Below are 5,763 nucleotides of genomic sequence, written 5' to 3'. Positions count from 1 at the left end.
TTAATTTTAATTTATTAATTCATTAAAGACTTTATTTTTAGAAATTGTTGTATTAAAAGTAATTAAATTAAGTATTGATAATTAAATTAAAAATTGTACTTAATCTTATAATATTGAATAATTTTCTATATTTAAATTATAAATTTTAGTAGTTTTAAAAATGATAAGAATTTTATATGAAATGATTTAAACAATTGAGATTTTTTGGAATTTAATGCTTTAATTTTTATAAATAAAGAGAATTAATTATATTACCTTATATTTTAAATTAAGAATATTAGATTGAAAATTAATTAGTAAATTTGACAATTAAATAATATTTTTCTAAAATAATTTTAAGAAGTTAAATTATATTTTAAATTAAATACTGTATACCCTAATTTAATTAAAATGATCAAATCTCAATTTATTCAAAAAATTTTAATTTCAAATTCACCCAAAATCAAACTCTAACCCTAATTTTATACATATTCTCATATTAATCCTAATTAAACATAATACACCTTATTTACCCAATCCTAGCTGCCACTACCCCCTTTTACCCTAACCTTTCCACGCCGCCACCCTTCATTCAAAAAGAAAGAAACAAACGAAAGGGAAGAACAGAGAGGGGACATGAAAACAGGGAAGAAAGAAAACAAAAGAGGAAAACGGAGATTAGAGGGAGAAGAGGGGGGAAGGAAGTCGTCGCGCCTATCCACTTGTCGCCGTCGTCCGAGGAGCTTCCATGGACGCTGCTGTCGAGCTCGTAGGTGAGAAAAAGAGAGTTCACGTGGGACGGAGGAACGTGTTGCACCGCCGTTCATCGCTGCTCAGCCACCACCGCACCTTATTGACGTCGTCAGAGCCACCCAGTAGCCGTCGCGAGTTGCCCAGTAGCCGCCGTCGTCTTCACGACCCGTCGCTGTCGCCAGGGTCGTGCCACCGTCATGTCTCATCGGCGTTGAAGGAGTCATCATCGAATGGAGCAGGGAGAGAGAAAGAGCTGCGAAAGAGAGAAAAGGAGGTGGCGGAGACCTTTGCCGCCGCTGCTCCCGTCACTGTTGCCGTAGGAGGAGCTCGCCGTCACTGGAGGGGCCAGCGTCGCGTTCTTGCTGCTTTGAGCCACCAGCGCCACTGCTGTTGCTCCAAAATTCTACTTCTGTTTCTTAGGATTTGCTATCTCAGCCCCCTTGAAGTTACCGTCGGTTCTGTCCTTGCGAGTGAGGGTCACCAGAGCTGCTGCAATTCCAGTCTTTTGTTTCTCTGCTAAGGTTATTCTGTTGCGCCTTGTCTCGCTATAATGTTTCATTAATTAACTCTGTCCTACTTTACATAAATGTTCTTTTGTATCCTTACTCAGCCTTAAACCATAATAGATTATTAGATTTACCGTTGTTACCGTTTTGTAGCTACCTCGCGGTGTTTTTCCATCGTTGTTGTTGCTGGAAGAGGCAGTCGAAGTGGCTGCCATGAATTAAAATGAAAGGGAGTTGTTACAATAGGTTTATGCGAACTCGGCTAATCGAGGTTGGGGATTGTTTTTAAAATTAAAATATTTTAGGATTGAATACCTGATGAGTTTAGCAGATTAATATAAGTGAATTAATTTCTGTGTTTAAAATAATTTTCTGCCGTAATTAGAGTTGTTGTGGTTGCTGCGTACGGTTTGGAATTGAGGCTGCAGCTGCCACTGATTGCGGACCGAAAAGAAAGGGTTTCTTGATGCATTTAGTTTGAGTTTTGATTATTCGAGGTAGGGATTTCTCTTAAAATCTATTTTACATTACAAAGTTGTTATAGATAGATATTAATGTGAGAAACATATGTCTTTGATTATGATTGTGATTATGATTGTCTTATAAATGTGGTTGTTTGCTGGACTGATGAATGACTGATTGCTTAATTGCTTGAGTAGTTTGTGATTGCTGAAAAGAAGTTAGTTTGAAAGGTTATTTAGTTGATTATTATGAAAAATGGCTTTCTTGGCTTTGAAGCTATTTTTGATAATGTAAACAAAATCGGCTTTGAAAATGATTTGGAATATGAAACTGAATTAATTTTGGAAACGGTTCAATTTTGAGTTAGACTGACTTTATAAATGATTTAGTATTTAAGCTGATTTGATTTTAAAAAGAGATTTATTATTGGCACTGATTCGCTTTGAAAACAATTTGATATTGGAATTGGTTGAATTTGGGAAAGAGAATGAGATTTGAAAATGGTTGAGAAAAAAAGTTTGAGAAATGTTTGGATGGGATCCGAAAAGGGTGGCAGAATCCGAGTTTTAGAGGAGATGTTGCCGAAATTTTATAAAATTAGAAGTTTCATTTGAAGTAGTTATTTTAAAAGGTTTAATTTTAAGTATTATATGATTTAAAATTACCTCATTTATCAAAGAAAGAATTATGTTTTGAATTGGGATTGTTAATGGACGGAATGGAAAGAAGGATGATGAGGATTTTCTTTGAAATATGGTTTTTGAATGAATTTGGAAATGAGATTTGGATTGATGAATGATTATAATATTGAGAATGTTGAGATATGAACTTTGAATTATTCATATGGCTTATGAATTTGAATTATCTGAGATACGAGATTCCCTGGATAAAGTACCATTGCTTGCCACCACGTGTACCAGGTTGAAAACTTAATACTCTGTTGACTCTACGACGTAAGTGTGACCGGGCACTATATAAATTCCCGAGAATGTTACCCCCATTGAGCAATATTGATTATTTGAGAAAAAGCTATGCATAGACTCTTGGGGATGCACGTCGGGGACAGTCTAAGGACAATTCAGACTTGTCGGGTTGGCTGGATAACCGACAGATGAGCCTCATCAGCCATAGGACAGGCATGCATCATTTGCATTTGTATGCTTTGCTTGGGTTTGAACTTGTTTTGGTTTGCCTAATTGTTAAACTGTTCTTAACTGCTACTTAAACTTGTGCTTTCCTTGTCTGCCTTGCCTGTGTTTACCCTGGCGTGCTACATTTGAGAATGAATTTTGGTGCTGAATTAATGATTGTGTTGTTTAATTGCGTGGTTGGTTTCTGATTGAGATTTTCTCATAAGAAAGGAAAGGTTTCGGATTTTTGAAAGATTAAACATTGTTTCTTTAAAAAGGTTTTGAACGATTACCTATTGGTTTTTAAAAGATTCATAAGACAATGATAATCGCTGAGTTTGAAAACAGTTTTCTTATTAAATATCTTCTTATGACAACTTTGAAACTCCGTGGTAAGACCATGTGGTTAGGTTCTCATCCCCCTACAGCTTTACCTTTTCAGGAAACCGGATGAAGACGCATTAAGAAGAGTTAAACTGGCGTTTGGTTTATATGTTGTTGTATTAATTAGATTATTTTCTTCCCTCGTCTTTGTTATTACAAGTTTTTATAAGAGGGATAGGAGTTGTATGTTTTATATGTATATTATATTATAAGATATTATGTACGGAGTCTTGTATATGAATCTGTGCCGCTTGTATTTTTGTTAAGATAAAGTATTTATTTCCGATTTTAAAAGAAATTAGCGATACGGTGTCGAGTCATAGGCTCCTATTTTAATATTAAGTAGATAAAGTAGTCGTAATACTTCTTGCTATCAGAGTGGCGTAGCCGGAAGCGTGACATTTATGGAGTACATAAGATTAATTATAGTAGGAATATATAAAATTAACCATAAAATATTTTTTAAAAAAAATTAATTCTTTTCATTTTAAAAATATTAAATAAATGAAAAATAGAAAACTGAAAATAATGTTTTGTGACGAATGTACTCTTTATGTACTCTACTATAATTAATTATCGTCAATACAGTGTGAAAGTGATAAAAACCAAATGAATGCACAGTTATAAGAGAAAAAAATTTAGGAGGTCAACATTTTTATTAAAATTTGATCCATACTTAATTAGCAAAAGAAAAAGTGAATAATCCTACACTATTTAATGAAATTTCACACTATTAAAAATACTAATGATGACTAATTGATAATTACAAATCATAAATTTTATTGACCTCCTAACACTTCTCTAATGATAATTTTTTTCTTATGTTATACTATTTGAGAGGATTAAACCTTTTGTACATACTTACTTTATGTTATTTATTCTTATTTTTGTTACTTTAATGTTATTTTTATTTTGTTAGTTTATAAACTAATTCTTCTTATAATTCCAGGTACTCTCACGTACTCTTATTTTCTATTAAATTAGTTTATATTTAATGCACAAAATTTAGAATTATATAACTATTTTAGTCATTTAGCATAATTATTTTAGCCTTTTCTATGTCTATCCAAATATAATACACGATATTATATTAGTGTCTTATACTTTAAAGTTAGCACAATATAAGCGGTTAGAGAGACATCTTAGGGCAAATGTAAACAAACACTAACAATAAAAACTTGTCGGTAACAAGCAACAAAATATACTACCCAAATTCAAAACCCTAACAAGCAACAAAATAACTTGTCATTAATAGAAACTTTTGACACAAATAATTTTAAAATTGGAATATATACTACCCAACAGTAACCATAGCCACCGCCGGCATAGCCACTTCCATCGCCGCCAACAGGAACCACAGCAGAAGCAGCCTCTATCGCGTTACTTCCCTCTCCTTCACCACCTCCACCCTGCTCCCAGCCACCACAGCCACGCCACGAATAACAAGAATAACATCGTTAATGCATAGACAAAAATCCAGCTAAATGTTTTGCGCGGGGCATGTCGTGTTCTCAAATGCTTCTTCTTCATCATACGGGGGCATTTTGTTTACCAAAAATGTCTTCATGCTGCAAGCGGGTATCTTCCTCAAGTCGGCTATCACCATCTTCACGTTTAGCAGACGGCAATGCTCGGTTATCTTCACCTCTACCTTATGGCCATCAGCCGCCGTAACATGTAGAAATCTATAAGGAATATTTATCGTTACAATAGTGTTTGCGTAGGGAAATGCACCTTAAGATTTAGGGTTGTGGGTAACGGTAGAAAACTTACAATAATAAAATTTTATTATATTTAAATTTTTTTGATAAATTAATCTAATTTAATTTAAATAATAATAATTATATTGTTATTTTATAAATCGATATAAATTATATCATTAATATTTTGAGAGGATTAAACCTTTTGTACATACTTACTTACGTTATGTTATTTATTCTTACTTTTGTTACTTCAATGTTATCTTTATTTTGTTAGTTTATAGACTAATTCTTCGTATAATTCCATGTACTCCCTTTCTATTAAATTAGTTTATATTTAATGCACAAAATTTAGAATCATAGTTATTTTAGTCATTTCGCATAATTATTTTAGTTTTTTTATGTCTTTTCAAATATAATACAGGATATTATATTAGTGTCTTATACATTATATCTAAATATAATACATAAAAAATAATTCTCAGTATTTCTATTTTATTGTCTCTATCTCAGAATTCACTAAAACAAATGTAACCTAATACAAAAATACATTAGGATTAAATATAAGAAAAAATATATGGAGGTAATTCGTTCACCAAAAAATGCCGCCATGTTAACCGTGGTATCTTTCTCAAAGAGGCGATCAGCATCCTCACATCCAACAGTGCATCCGTTGGTTATCCTCACTTCCACCCGATAACCAGCGGCTATGACATGAAGAAACCTAGTAACATTCATTGAGAGAAGAGGATTTGTGTAGAGTTAGCTTTTGATTGTAAATTTGAAGATGAATATTGTTATTTATAATTTCGTAACTTGTGTATTTTTTATTTTTATTTTTTATTTATA

The 5,763-nt window shown here is 32.7% G+C and overlaps 1 long non-coding RNA gene across 1 annotated transcript; it reads left to right on the top strand.

Moving 5' to 3' along the window:
* Positions 1 to 551: 551 nt before the first annotated feature.
* Positions 552 to 3,618, top strand: LOC127741257 (uncharacterized). Its single transcript, XR_008002212.1, has 3 exons — positions 552 to 1,509; positions 1,624 to 1,735; positions 3,259 to 3,618. It is a non-coding gene; the product is annotated as an uncharacterized LOC127741257 (long non-coding RNA).
* The last annotated feature ends 2,145 nt before the right edge of the window (positions 3,619 to 5,763 follow it).

The sequence above is a fragment of the Arachis duranensis genome, chromosome 1 (genome assembly GCF_000817695.3).
Source record: "Arachis duranensis cultivar V14167 chromosome 1, aradu.V14167.gnm2.J7QH, whole genome shotgun sequence".
Lineage (NCBI taxonomy): Eukaryota > Viridiplantae > Streptophyta > Magnoliopsida > Fabales > Fabaceae > Arachis > Arachis duranensis.
The sequence above is the reverse complement of the archived record's forward strand: the minus strand, read 5'-3'. Positions and strand labels throughout refer to the sequence as shown.